Raw genomic sequence first — 16017 nt, 5'->3', positions numbered from 1 at the left:
CTCTGTCTCCATCTGTTCTCTCCTTGTTTCCTTTCTTGCTTCCGTCTCAGTGGGTCCCAAGGAGCCCACGTGGGGACAAAGTATTTGCTGCCAATGTCTCTCTTTTGCCTATTCCTCCACTCTTCCCATCACACTCCCTCCCAGTCCCACAGGTTTCATATTCTCATCTCCCTGTTCCCTTCTCTGTCCCCGTGCCTCTGTCCCTCCCCTAACCGTTCCTCTCCCCCTCCTCTTCCCCTCCACTCTCCTTCCCTCTTCGTTCCTGTGCTCCCATGGGTGCAGGTGGTAGAGGATGACGCTTTGCTTTGATTGCTGCATGGCTGCAGGCATTCCCGGGGCAGAGTAGCTGTGGAGCTTCAGTCTGCTGGATGTAGTGGTAAATAATCCCGACTGGGGAGAGAGGAACAGAGAGACACTCTGGAGGGGAAGAAGGAAGGAAGGGAGTGGATATGTGTGCATGGGTAGGAATATTGTGTGTCTGTGTTTGGGGATTTTGGGTTGGAAGGGAAATATAATCACTAATTTACTTTTTGGATGGGTGAGCATTGTTGGCCGTATTTTAATAGAAGAAATGAAGGTAACTACATTATTTGACTTTTATTTACTTTGTGTGTAATGACAATTGTTGCCTGAAGCATTATGTGTGACTATTATTATATAAGACAGACTTCAAACCTTTTGTACATACAAAGTATATGCAGTATATCTATATGGGATCAGAAGGTAATGAATTTTTCTTCAAACTGTGACATTGTTGCTGATTTACATTCATGCTGCTGTTTGGGACTTGCAAACAAATGTTTTATTCATCACTGACTCACAAGCAAAGTCATCTTAACGCTAATCAAATGGCAGAGAAGAAAAGACTTTAAGGTGACACAATTTCTACTAGTTTAATAGAATATTCACTGGGTAGCCTACCTGCTGCCTTTTAGAAGGGGTTTGGGCTTTTTTAATGAGACACAATGTTTGGAGTTTAGAAGTATAAGTAAATGTCCTTTCAGTTGTGGGGTTACCTTTGTGGTCTAAATTAAGAAAGAATATGAGATGAAGAATATATTAGCATCAACACAACTCTAAAGTTATTTCTTTTGTTACAGAATTATGCATGAAGGTTGCCAAGCTGCAACACTTTGCTGGGAGATTAACAAATACAATTACACAGACTTGGAATTCATTTCAAGAACTTATATTGGTGCAGCTTTATATTGCACTTTGTAACAAGTATGTAGCCTATTCATACAGTTCCAGTACACATGCGTGAATGTGCAAGTGTGCATGTCCACACAACACCCGACACACAGACTCTTGTTTTTGTCACACTGCTTTGATTTACATTCAGCAGTGTTGGCCAAGTTACTTGTATTAAGTCTACATGCGACTGTTAGGATGAAGAGATCGTCTCAGTTTGGCCGACTGAAAGTACTGAAGCCAAGTGGCAACTTCTGTGGCTGAATGCGGAAGAGCTAAAAACTGCAGTTGTCCAAATGGCCACTTGAGAAGTGAGTCAGTCTTCATAAACCACCATGTTAGAATGCCCAACATGTTTACAGCCTTGGACTGATAGCTAATTTCCCTGTTTATGAAAACTTTACTGTAGTGTTTATATGGCTCAACTATTTGAATTATATTATGGCTTAAAGTTATGCATATGCATGGTCGCTTTAAATGACAGGTGGGTGCCATCACAGGCAGCTGTTTTCAGCAGCCAGGCTTCAATCAGCCCCCCTCAGCTCCACCCACACTCAACCTCTATGCCCATTTTTGGATTAGCCAGGATTAGCAAGTGGAGTCACAGTTAGAGCCGATTACACTGAGCTTCACAACCTCTCTTCTGAAACGCATAGATGACGTCATGAAGACTACTTCCATTTTTATTTATACTGTCTAAAACTTCATAACTCTTCAATAGCTCTCTCATATATCTTTTAACCGTAATCATAGTACCCAACCCAACTCTTACCCGAAACCTTACCCAAAAACAAAGTCTTAACCTTAAATGTAACGCTCTAGCTTATGGAAAGAGTTTTGTCCCTAAATGGGAAGTGAGTTCCGATAATATGACACACACACACACACACACACACACACACACACACACACACACACACACACACAAACTGAAGATTAAAAATAAATAGTATAAAACCTATTAATATTTCAAATGTTATCTTTGTGTTTAGCTTTTCCATTTTTTAAATACTTAATATTGTGATTCCCTTAATTCGGCAACAAGCTCTCTGAGAGTAATATCTTTTATTATGCATCATTTTAAGCCCCAGAAAGGTTTTATTGTAATACAAAAGTAATTATGTGAGTACAATTAAGGATAAAAATCTCACACATTAAAAAATGTTGTGAAAAAGTATCCTTGCTTCTCTAGAAATGAGAACATCTTGGTTATGCTTTAGAAAAAGTATTCATTATTAATGATCATTATTAAGAACTGATTATATTACTGACCATTAATAACTGCAAAAACTGAACCAAAGCTCTGTTAAAGTCCACAGTCGTCTACAGTTTATTGGCATAAACACACAGTCAGTATAAAAAAGGAATGAGTAGGTTTGATATATTAAAATATAGGCATATCCAAAAACTCTTGCCCAGGAAAAGGCAATTTTTGTAGCTTCAAAAGTACCAAGATGTATGAAAAATGCTAGAATCCATAATAATGACCAGCCTGCTCATTATGTTTTATTTATGCACTGCAGGACATGCTTTTGGCATTGTAATAATTATATTGGCTTAAATATCAGAATACAAGAAACTCTTGTAAGAAAGTCTTATGTGCCTGGAGAAAAAAGTGATACAGACAGCTCACTCCACAGCTCTGTTGCTCAATCACTACAAGGGATCAGCCAAGGGTTTTCAAGAGGATTTTCAAGAGCAAAACAAACTGCCAGCTCAATCTTCTGCTGAATTTACTGAAGCTGTTAAGGTGAAAAGGGAATTCACCCCCCTAAAAATCCTGTTTTGGCATTTCTGAAAAAAGTCTGAGGGAAGAACATAAGCACAATGAAATTTAACGATTGGTTGTCATTCTCAGAGCGATTTACCTTTCATGAGAATTAGGCATAACTTTTTATTAAATGAGGGTGAATTATTCGGGCTGTTGAGTGAGAACTGACAGCAGGGTCACTAAAAAAATCAAAAATATAGCTTCAAACGATGCCTTGACATTTTGAACTTCAGTCTGTGATGTTCCTCACAAGGTATATTTATAACACGAGAGAGAGGGGTCTCTTTAAGCACTTTGGCTCACTAGACCTTGTTGGTTTCAAGGATGAATGCAAATAATGGTACACGTTTTTGAAGGTCAGTCTTATTAGGCCAAGCAAAAGCCATCTTGAATTTTTCACATAATAATGTGAAACTCAACTCTGTGTAACTCAACAAGTGCTGTCATCATTTTGACATATTGTCGTGTTTATTGACCTGATGCCACTGTCATGTAATGACAATTTCTGCATTCTTTATAGATTTGCATTATTTATATTCTTCTTATGTGCTATGGAGTTTGTTATTGAAGTATTTTTTTCCTAAACCTTCATGTGTCCTTCATAGGTTTTATGTGATATGAATGTGATTTATTATATTCCTTTGGGTGATCATTTTGCAAACTGTGATGCATTGTGTGTTCTAACACCTTTCTATCATAACCAGCATTAACTTTTTCTGCAGTTTGAGCTACAGTACCTCGTCTGTTGGATTGGACACGAGGAGCCAGCCTTTGCTCTCCACTGAGCTATCATGGGAGAATGAACAGCAGAACCAGAGCCAGGCGAACTGGGTTCACAGCCTCCGAGACCGACAGAGGCCAGATGATATACAACAGTTCCGACCAGGACTCTGACTCCAGGCAGGATGACAGCACAGTGGGTTCAGCCAGGGATGGGTGAGGCATGAACATATTTATAACTCCAAGTATTTGTTTTTGTGAAGTTGGAAGTTATTGTGTTTTGAACACTGAGATGTTATGCTGTGTTTTAATAAATTACCTAAATGTTCAATCTCCTTCCTGGTTCTTCCAACACATTCAGAAGACCTGTGGGGCTGTAACTAGACCAATAATTATTTTCAGTAATTTTCTCAACTGATCGTTGATTTTAAAAAAGTCAGAAAATAATGAAACATTCCTGTTATCATTTCTCAGAGCCCAAGGGAACTTAGTTGTTGTTAATTGTTTCTCTGATCAACGCCCAAATATTCATTTTACAGGGAAAAGCATCAAATTGGCACATCTGAAGCTGAAACGAGAACGTTTGCCCTTAATTATCAGAGTTGGTCGGAATTCTGTTATCAGAATTGTTCTAATTATCAAATCTCCCTTGCTGTGGAAATGATTGACACTACACAGCATATTCTACCACTGCATCTCCACAGACTGAGATTCAAAGAAACCCAGGAGCCACAACTCTGCTTCATCAGGGGCAGAAAAGGTCATTGGAAACAACACCAGAGGCTTTTCTAGGTAACAGTTTCACTTTCTTCCACCTCTCTGCCATCCTTCGATTTTGTGTGAGAAAGACATCCATGGCTACTTTGTGACTGTTTGGAGCTACCTGTCTTCCACCCATTCACCCTGGGATTTCCCCAGACTGATTTTTGGTCCTGGGACATCACCTCTTACCCCCTCTACACTTAGTTTTACAGTTTTCTTCTTGTTCATTGTTAAGTGTTTCTCAGTAGCCTATGAGAGGTTGTTTTTACTGGAATTATGAATTAGTATTGTTATTATTATTAATTCTTGATCTGCTCATTGGCATGTATGAACACACAGTTCATGCATTGGGTTAGCAATTATTATGAAATCTGATTATAAATTATTTGAATTCTGTTGAGGAAAAATTGACTCAGCTGGTAACATTATGACTATGCGGAAGTCAGAGTAACTCTTAAGGGGCCATGATGGTCAGTACTGCTTGTCAGGTTATCAAATAGCTTTTACTCTGCCTTCAAGTGGGAACAACTATAAACACTTTCGATTTCTGACATGGTCAGACAGCACGTATTATGAATTACTTCACATCAAGCATATCCCAATTCTTGGGTGCCTGAAGTCTTAAATGCACAATTTTTAAATCACTGAGGTGGGAGAATGACTTCCAACCAACTGAACTGAATCTTGAACCTGAATCTACAGTATTTAATTAGCTGGTGCAGCTATCAAGGGCGTTTACACTTTCTCATCCCTTGAGCAGTAAAAAGGAGCAACTACTAGATTACCTTTTGACTGGGAAAAAAAATCCTGCTTCCAACTGGAAAAAAAAAAAATAATATCATTGTATATTTGATTTTATGGTTGTACCACGGTATGTCATTCTTGCCAAATACACCTGGCTATGCATTCATGGGATATGAATATTTAATTATATTACTGCATATTATCTGCATATTTAGGCTTCTTCATAATGCTTTTTCCACCTCTTGATGTCAATAGATTAAATTTCACATGTGCACACATCTACCCATATACCATGTTCTTGGATCTCAAGACCAGCTCGCCACTGTGAAGCAGTACATCCACATCTGTCTTACTGATTAAACATTCCTTTGTTGAAGCTACATGCTCTCTTTGTCTGTATTCATGCTGTTCTGTATTCCATATCTGTAATCTGCCCTCCACTGCTGTCACAAGCCATTTTCCCCATAGGGACTATTAATGTGTGAATGTTATTGTCCTGGCTTCTGTTCAGCTCATCCACTCGCAGCTGCCTTTGCCACCTGATGATCAAGAAATCCGCAAACAGTGGTTTTACAGGCAACTGTAAAAGTAGTACATTTATCATGCGTTAGGCAGTGCTAATCTAGGAGAGATGTGATCAGTGCTGTATAAAGTCTGGTGTGGAATACTTACATGGTCATTATTTCTTGAATATAGAAGAGCCAAACGTGACTTCAGTATCTCATGTAATGTAGTAAACATTACTCAGTATAAAACCAGATGTTTGTGAGGAGATGTAACGCAATACATCAGACAGCATGCAGTAAAATGGCTTCTAAGGTAAAACAGTGTGCACAAAATGTCCATTCATGCTGTACAATTAATTTTCTCTGTAAAAGTAAAATTACTCTAAGCAACAGCGGGCGTAGTTCTTTTTCTAGCTTCACTCTACACTTTTTAAATTTATATATTTTTTTTCTCCTTGAATACGTTCCTTCTAGTGCTCTTACAATTATTTTGTGGCATGTGGCTGCATTTTTATCAACAAAATCTAGTTTCACCAAACAAAATTAGCAGCTTCTTCATTTGTAATGTTTGACAAGTTCCACTTCACATGGTGAGATGAGTGCATTTCAGCTTAGTGGTGCAATTACAATAAAGAGCTATATTATATTGTATAACAGTATCATCCATGTTAATCAGCAATTAACCTTGTACAATTGTTGGCTTCATCTGCAGGAATTCAGCCTGGAATTTCTGCTATTTTTTTATCTGCTATCATTCAATTTATGGTTCTTTTGCAAAGCTGTAGATCATTTTTGACAAATTTTGTGTCATCTGAGACAATGGGGTTATTTACTGATTCAATACATACAGTACATGCAAAATAAAATGTTAAATATAATTTATGGGGCCTCCATGTAACTAAAAATGTTTTTATTATTATATGTTCCAGAACACTAAAGCATTAACGACAAACCTTTTTCATGTAATCAGCTTTGAAACTGTCAGTATCTGCAAGGTCTGTGTGAGGCTATCACAGGTTATAAACACATTGGTTGATGAATTAGCAATGCAAAATAATACTAAAAGCAAAGATACACTTTCAGATGAGTTCAGTTATTGCATTTAGGTATCAAAATGTAATTCAGGTCTTTAAAAAAAATTCTCATTTATTTTATGCAGGTTGAATTAAATGGGCAGCATCAGGATAAAATGGTTTAATAAAAGGGACATTTTTCTAGGTCTCGGTGTATTATCCAACCCCATCCACATGGCCATCCTCATTCATCTGGCACACAGAAAAAGTCTGAATAGTATGTCAAAACTCTACATGACTCAGGTCAAGTGATGTTAGGCTTACATGAAAACTGTTTACTTTCTGTGCAGCATTTAGGTCCTATAGAAATGATTGGTAAGAGCTTTTAACAAATAAACACATACATAAATAAATTAACAATTTTGAACATGCCGTATACACACACAGTCACTCTGTTGGCCGGTCTGTTCCTCTTCCTTGTAAAAATATTCTGTCAAATAGTTTGTCCTGAAACAAGCCACAGAGGAGAATGAAACGTGATGATGTTCGATTTTTACTTTCTATAACAACCAGCTTAACGTCATAATAGCTGTTCAGATTCTGGCCAGGACACAGACCCAAACATAAAATTACATAAAAACTGGGCCCCTGAAGGTAGTGTGAATCCAAAATGTCGTTTTTATGCTGTAATGTGGCTTTATTGTCCTGAGCTGCCATTCATTTTCATTGCCAGTAACCATTTGATGGCACTTCGAATTTTACATGCGAGTGGCCTGGTTGGGTTGAGTGAGCAGGGTGTGTGCAACTCATGAGAGATTTGACCATTTTGAGCAGCTCAGTCATTAATTCAGTGTAGTGACTTACTCTGGTAAATTGTGGATGAGAGATTTAACAAATCATATAAAGGAAATTGTCTTGTCATGCCAGAACACTGTGAGTGTAAGCCTGGTAGAACAAGCAGAATCTGCATTTGTGCAATTTAAGAAACTCATAGATTTACACTGTTAATATTTTACAAAGCAAATTCATGTGAGCCAATTCTGAAAAATTAGTCTAACTTTCCATTTACATCTTTGTACATTGTGAGACCTGTCGCTGTAAACCCTACAGCAGAGAGAGATGGATTTATGATGCAGCAGCGAGCTGTAGAGTTGCTTTATTAGCTGGCAGCCGTCTTTTGTAGGCAGGTGCTCAGCCATGTTTTTACTGCCATTGCTCTCCTCCTCCTGCTCCTCCTCCTCCTCCATCCCTCATCATTCTGGCAAACTCTTGAGTCCTCATCAAGGACAATGCTAAGTCCCTCTTATTTGTGTGTCCACATGCACATACACAGGCAGGGATGCAAAAGATCTTTTCTGATATGTGCTGACTTTCATCAAAGCTGTGTTTCAAAAATAATTAAAAGATGAGAGACACAAAGTCAGGCTGAATGCCAAAAAGATACAGTACAAGTTGTACAAATACAACTTGTTTTTCATCAATAGCATAATTTTACTCTCTAGGAATATCCATAGCTAAGTCTCTTTCAAGCACATCCTGTTTCTTTGTCTGTCCTGTGAGGCAATGTGCTGTACAGTTTCAATATAACTTCTGTTTCTAGTCTTATCAGAGACAAATATGTGGAGACCCATTTGCCAAAACACAAAATTGATGATTCTTTACTTTCAGCTGCAATTTTCTCCAATTTATTATTTCTTAAATGTATGAATGTGGCAAATTAGGTATGGCAAAGGTTTGTTTAAAGTTAGGAAAAATATTTATTGACCCTTTGAAAATGGACCTCCCACTTCAGATCCTTTTTTGCATTATCCTGTTTAAACTGATCTAAAATTTAAAAAAAACTATTATATCTAGAGCATTCATTCTTTCATCCCCCTGTACACTCTGGGTAATGTGACTGCGCTACATTAAGTGCAACAGATAGTGACAGTTTGACATTTTGGGAAATATTTATATTTTTGCTAAGAATTATATGAAAAGTTTGATGCCAATTTTAAGTCTGCACAGTAAATATATAACATGTAATTTATATATGTGATAATAGTCTCATCCAACAAATATATGTAGTTTCCAAAATGTCAAAGTATTCTACCTTACACTCGGAATGAATGTTGGCTGTACTACTGGATGTACATTACTAAAGATTTTTCTACCTTGTAGCCAGGGCTAGTTAAGGTAAAGGGAATAAATGACTCAGTGGTTTGATTATGTAATTCAAATCATGTTTTTTATTTAATGATGAAAGAAAGCTGTACATAAAGTTGTCTTTCAGTACTGTCCACTTAATTAAGGGGACACTTTTAAAAGGAAATTAACAGGAGATGAACTGTAAATAGTAAATCACAGAGCTAAAACTTTATACCCCAGGAAGGCGTAAGGACACTCATCACCCTATTAGTTTATTGCCTTATCTGTAGGGTAATTTAAACCAACTGGAGGTTGTTCTTGCCAAATGAGGTGGTAGGTGTTTCTGTAAACTCTCAATTGTCTGTGGACAAGCAGCAATATGCAGTTATGACTTCACTCGGTGGGTCAGCTTCTCAGTCTGAGTTAGTTGCAATGTTTGTGGTCCTAAAGAGGGTTTGCCTAGCCCACCTAATAAATGCAAATACTAATGAACACTGCTCAATAATAATAGGAAGAGAAGAAAAATACACAATTTTAATGGTGCTATGATCACATTTGACATATTTTTCATTGCTGTCTATTTAAGCTGATGGATGGATGGCGTCATATATTACTAGTGAGGTCTGGGAGAGAGAGAGAACAGGGGAGACAAGATTTGGCGTTTGACATTCTTTAATGAACAGCATCGTCTTTAATGAAACATCTCGCAAATACAAAACAAACACTAACGACATTTACAGTGTTTACACCGTTGGCAGGCCTCAGAGGTGCAGTCGATCTTGAAATACTGTATACTCAGACATCCCTCTCCCACCAGTGACGTGCCATTTTTTCTAATGGGCTTTGATGCAAATCGTTGGCCACATCCCATCCCCTACCCCACTACACACGGACGCCAACAAAAATCCATCACTAAAATCTACTTTCAGGCTTTGATCTGCATTGGCCAGCTCTATTCTAGGCCATGTGGAGGACCATTGCACAATGAAGAAACCCAGCACATGTCAAACAACCTTAAAATCATAAAAGGCAATTTTTGCTAATAATTATGCCTGGAATGACTTTTGTTACGTTGTTAAAGGGATATTAAAATGTATGTAACAAACCCATGACTGGTTGATTCACACACTGTTACATGACAGGCAATTAATGATACATGCAAATAAATATAGTGATTTTCCTCAAATGCTAACCAGCAAACTCCTTGCCCCCTGATGGACATCCACACCTGCAGAAGTTTATCTTAGCTAAGCTAAACTAAAGGATATCTCCGGGTTAATTCTACTGACAAAGATGCACTTCCTGTGGCTGCATGGCTGCCTCTCTTGCCTCTATATTCGTTTCTTACCACATCTCCATAAAAAGCACAATTTGCTTCAGTAATAACGGGCAATAAAAAGATGCTGATCTAGTATGGCTAGTATACTATTACATGTCACATGCATTATACACACAATTATTTAGATAAGGTGTATTAGATTTATTGTTTTTATTGATTTAAGGTAAAGATTTTTAACAGTTCACATTCCTTCATTCATTTCCTTCATCCCAAAAAAAATACAGAAAGAAGTGATTGAACTTGTGTTTGCGTGCAATTTCATGTGCCTAGGTTCTTTCACCATAGAAACCCAATCCCCACAGGGTGCTTACCGTTGCGGCAGGAAGCCAGGAGGGAGACAGGGAAGAGGGCAACGCTTGGGAGCACCAATATATCTGTTCGGCAGGCTGTGCACAAATAGGAATGTATCCATTTATTTAGAAAAAAACAAACCCCAGGTAAAGGGCACTTTCTCTCTAGCAGGCCAAACGGCAGGTGCTCAAGCCCCCTTTGAGGTCTATCTATGCACCTGCCAGCCCTTCATATCACATTGTGCAAAAGCATAACAATTGCAAAACTTTTTGGCATGCAAAAGCCATCCCCCCCTTCAGCACATCTGTGGGACAGCAACACAAAAACAGCATTTTGATGGACAGCATACACAGGAACTACTACAATAAACTGCTATCCCCAAGAAGCCGCATGCAGCCTGGCACACAAGGCCATGAGCAACAGTATATTCTCTGTTGGAGGTATAACAAAAGGACATATTTTTCAAATAGAGGTCTGAGAATGATCTTGTCATTCATAGTTTGTGTGAACACATTTGTGTATTACCCAGTTGGTGGCCTCTTAATTTTAGGTTTCTTAGGTTTAAGCTGTGAGAAAGAGATTACTTTAAGCAAACCTTTCTCCTTTGTCTGTAAAGTACCTGAAAAGTACCCTGCTGGGCTAGTATGAGAACCCAGCAAGACATGACAAGACAAGACTTCTTGTGTTACCTTCCCCTGTCTGGTCCTTGTAAACCATACAAGGATGTGTTAGCCAAATGGGCCCCATCGGCTGTCTCTAGGGGGTCAGTTTGCTAAGTAGTAAACCTGTGTTCTGTCAGGTGTCATTAAGGTCCAGCGGGACTCTGAGGGGACCTGTCACTACTAGGAGTAATGGATGTCTTCTTCACTGATTGCTAGCAGGGATGGAGTCAGCACAAACAGCAAATTAGAAGCGACGTCTTGATGGAGGCAAAGCAGGAGGCACAGCTGGTCACACAAGTTAGATGGAGGAAGGGGAAGCTCAAAAAGTAGAAAGGAAATAAAAAGAGAAGAGATACAAGCAGAAGAGAGAAGGATCTGAACACAAGAAACTCTTTCAAAGGATTGATAAATAGTGTATATACTGTACCATTTTAATATTTGTTCTTTCAAGAAAATAACATCTTGAACATTGACACCAGAGGGCTGCCCAGTACAGTCTCCCACTGATTAGCCCTCCTTGAGCAGCTTGGGGTTGAGTGCTTTGCTGTGGGCTGCCTTTAAAATAATTTGTGAGGAAGACAAGAGCATTACTCATTTACTTTTCCCGGCTGATATTTAAATAGATAATCTGCAAACATAACAACACTGTGACATAATTTATATCATCCTTGAAATGATTTGTTGTGATACTCTTGTGAAAACCTACAGACATGAGGAATATCTTTATTCTATCAAGTTCACTGCACATCATCAGAGTTGTAGGACAGCAACAGTGCTGCGTTGGGCCAAGGATTACAGTAGCACCACCGCATCAAACACAACCAACTGAGCAACAATCATAGCAACATCCTCAATCACTTCAGGCTATGTAATAACACAGAGCTAACAACATCAAGGGAATCACTCTGTGTCACTCAGAAGCCTCGGAGCGAGATGAGCACAGGAGCTGACATTATGAAATGGATTAGATTTGAGACCAATTAAAAATGAATTGCTCGAAATGAGCGCTGACCCTCGCCGAATTGGATGCCAGTGATCTCATTAGGCTGGTCTCTCACTCAGTGCGAGCCAGCAGCTGGAGAACAGGCCCGCCTGACACACTGTCAGAAAGGGAAAAAACCCAAAGGGTTGCTGCCTGCAGTGAGCTGTGAAATATACCTCCTCAAGATATGTGGCATATGTGCTACATACTGAATGTGTGTGTGTTTGTTTTTTGTGTGTGTGGATGGACCTTGTGTGACTGTGCATGATTGTGCGTGTATGAATGTATTAGTATATATAGATGATATGTCTCTATTCCAGATCGTCCTCCCCAGATATACACCGTGATGGTAATCTGTAAAAGCAGCTTATTAGACCCATATTTAAAATGTTAGGCATCAGAGTGGATTATTTGAATCAAACACAGGACTTTCACCCCTGAGAGTTGTTTGTGTCCAGTGTGAAACCAAAGGTCTTACTTATTTTAACTTACGTAACATACATAAACTAACTTAACTTACTTACTAACTAATATGTCATAAATTAAACAGTAACAGCAGAAGCAACACAACTTACATCCCATTATTAAATATACAATACAATTTAAACCATGTATATTTCTAGAAAAATAAAGGCATACCCATTTACTGTATTAGAGCAGTTTCCCAGTTCTGTTCAATATCACTTCTGTGCTCTCATCTCCATTAACACCCAGCCAATGCCTTCCTCCATGTGCTCACTCTGAGTTGTGAGCAATTAGCTGCTTGCCATCTCAGCAGACTGTGTTTTGATTGGTCATTAAGCGTCTTAGGCCTTCATTAGTGACAGTGCCTTTATCACAGGGAGGAAATTAGTGGATGTACTGAGAGAACAGAAGAATCAGAGGCTCAGTGGATGAGGACAGTCTAGACTGTATGGATGGTAATAGATCTGGGAAGAAAGAGTGAGTGATGGATGAATCATACAGTATGTCTGGTATTCAGTCTGTCTTTCTTCTTATGCCCTAGTGACACTGTGATCTCAGGGTCTGGGGTATACTGCATGACTCCCTTCTTAATGGGCAAACTCACTTAGAGAGAACCTTCTTCTGAAAGTTTGAGTAGCCTCTGAATTGAGTGGCAGTATGTCTCTGAGAGAAAGATCCACCAAAGACAAACTCAAATATTCACTCACACATTCAATTTAATCAAAATGTTAGAATTAAAGTTAGTAAGGTTGTATGATTCGTACAGATAAAACACTGAATACTTTCAAAATAAAATTGAGAATTGAAAATGAAAATGCAGAAATGTATTGAAAAATAATAACAATGAAACTGTACACTTACTGTAGAGGTTTGTCTGGACTAGCTACTTGTAGTCAAAACATGTAACAACATGGTAATTTTTTTTTTGTGTGTGTGTATTTTCTCCCATAGGATTTGTCCAGTAAAGACCATCTGGGGTTCTCTGTGGATTTTTCACGTGGGACTGATGGACAAGTCTGTGTCCCCTGGGATCGCTCTTAATGCACTTCCAAGGTCATGTGCTCTCGCTCTAAGTAGCACATAGTGGCAACAAGCCCTGACAGCATGACTGGCCCAACGGAACCTGCATAAAATGGTTCCTGCTCTGGGAAGCGTGGGCCATTAAAAATGGATAGATCAATATATAAGCATACACGCACCTCCGGCTGTCTATGCTAATCCAGAGAGCAAGGGGAGCAGCAAAGGATAACAGAGGGGAGACAAGAAGAAAGGACAAGGCAGTGAAAGAGGAGTTTACAAAAGGAGTGGCAAAGAAAGGAAGGAGAAGGAGGAGGGAAATGATGAGGAAAAGAGGACGAGTGGGAGGGTTGTTGGAAGATGGAGGGATCAGAGGCAGCAACTGAGTTTAAAGAGGTAAACAGATGTAACATGTAAGTGAGATAAAACATTGCTGATTACCAAATAAACAAAAGGAGCTATCCTCAGTTTGTGACAGATGTAATTGAAATTCAACAGAAGTGAACAAACATTTTTATAAGTGCTGCAGCATGAAACATCTAATCACTGAACTTAAAACTCAGTTTACTGTTGATTTAATAGTGGGCAAAGTTAGAGGTTACACTTTGTAGAACTTATTGAATATTTTGAATAATTTAGACCCATTTAGTTTTGGATTTATAATCAAACTCCGCAATTATGTTTTGTTTATGGAATATAAAGCACCACGAATAACACTGGTCTCACAACTTGTGTCTTATCATCTTATCAGCAGTGGTAAACTAAACCAGCTTTTGCTTTGTTGCCCCACAAGCTGATTTATAAATTAAAACACATATTTTCACCCAACTATGTAATATGTAATATATATTTAATTAATTTAATTTGGAATAATTAGCTTGTTAAACAGTAATAAGATGGAAACTGGACTAACCAGATCAGTCTCTACTCTGACTCTTGGATGACAAAGTGTTATGACACACGTTTTGCACAGCTACACACTCAACTTGAGTAATGATATGATCTCACATATCATATCACATTCTTTGATGTGTTTTATGATGACCCTGATGAAAGCCACAGTTTTTAGGTCTCACAATAACGCTAGTTGTTATGCTACAAGTGTTGCTTGGCTTTTAACGCTTTGAGACCACTTCCATCCTCCATTCCTCCTGCAGCTTGAAAGCAGGAGAAGTTCTGCCAGAAATCTCTTCTGAGATTTACGAGTCAGCAGTATTTTATCAACTTTAACCTTGGAAATATATGATATGATGTCAATGTTAACAAATATTAAAATAAAAATCTGCTATCAAAATATGATCCAGAGTCCTTTTTATACATCTTATGCAGGTGTTAACATGCACTACTTATCTGACAAATATAAATAAAGAATTTAAAGGTCCACACTTATTACAAAGATTAATGGGTTCACTGCCATAAAATACATGCAAAACTGATAATTAACGGGTACATCCAACTCTTGTATCATAAAATTAGATTGTAAATGTGGGTATAATACTGCAGTTTTTAAGCATGTGATGCACTATTCCCAAAAACATTATTATCTAAACTCTATCGTACCAGCTGAGACTACAATTAATTTCCTGACACTGTTGTGGGGTAGGCGACTTGATGTTTTTAACTCGTTCCGAATATGTGTGTGATCCCTCTCTTTTTCATTGTCATGAAAAAAGAGCAATTAGGCAGCCTAAAACTTTCTTAAACCCTTGTTGCTGTTTTGTCAAACCTGACCATTAAACAGATCAATTTCCATTCATTGGATGTTCCATTGGGTGTGACCTATAAACACATACTCACACACACTCATGTGCAAGCTTGTCTTTGTATAGACTAAGAAATATGCCACTGCTTAAACACTTTCAAAATGTAACCTAAAGACTATTTGAATAATCAGTTAATTAAAAAACAAACTCAAGGCCCCACTAGCTGCCTGTAGAGGTGCACACAGTAATAAAAGTGTTGGATGAAACATTTTTTGCTTCTTTAAAAATGTTTGGGCTGCAATAGTTGTTTGAAAGTGGAAGTCACTTTACATGATTTCCACTCATATATAAATATATATATATTATATATATATATATATTTATCATATACATGTATATTTTGTCCTGATGATGGTGCTAGAGAAATTAGTACTGGATTCATCCTCTGAAGATCATGAGTATGCACAGCAAATATGATCCTCTGAACTAGCCAACATGAACCTGATAAAGACAAAAAGCAAACTGAAAAAATAAAGCAATACAAAGGGGGATTAAATTAAATAAGAACAAAGCAATATAAACACAATAAAAACATATTTTTTCAGGTTTCTGGTGTAGAGTAATTGTGCAATTCCTACATAACAGAATTTAATCTTTTGACCAGAACCTTTAAGAGTTTTCCTCTTAAGAATATGTTATTAACACATTTTATTATAGTAGTTCT

The 16017-nt window shown here is 38.0% G+C and overlaps 1 long non-coding RNA gene across 3 annotated transcripts; it reads left to right on the top strand.

Annotated features, from left to right (window-relative positions):
* Positions 1-278: 278 nt before the first annotated feature.
* Positions 279-14828, top strand: LOC127352139 (uncharacterized). 3 transcript variants are annotated; one of them, XR_007881044.1, is made up of 4 exons: positions 279-577; positions 3685-3898; positions 4222-4474; positions 13525-14828. It is a non-coding gene; the product is annotated as an uncharacterized LOC127352139 (long non-coding RNA). The 3 variants fall into 3 exon arrangements; XR_007881043.1 differs by lacking the exon at positions 13525-14828 and having other exon boundaries at positions 285-461; positions 4222-6086; XR_007881042.1 differs by lacking the exon at positions 13525-14828 and having other exon boundaries at positions 286-577; positions 4222-6086.
* Positions 14829-16017: the final 1189 nt, after the last annotated feature.

Source organism: Dicentrarchus labrax, unplaced genomic scaffold, assembly GCF_905237075.1.
Source record: "Dicentrarchus labrax unplaced genomic scaffold, dlabrax2021, whole genome shotgun sequence".
Lineage (NCBI taxonomy): Eukaryota > Metazoa > Chordata > Actinopteri > Moronidae > Dicentrarchus > Dicentrarchus labrax.
The sequence above is the reverse complement of the archived record's forward strand: the minus strand, read 5'-3'. Positions and strand labels throughout refer to the sequence as shown.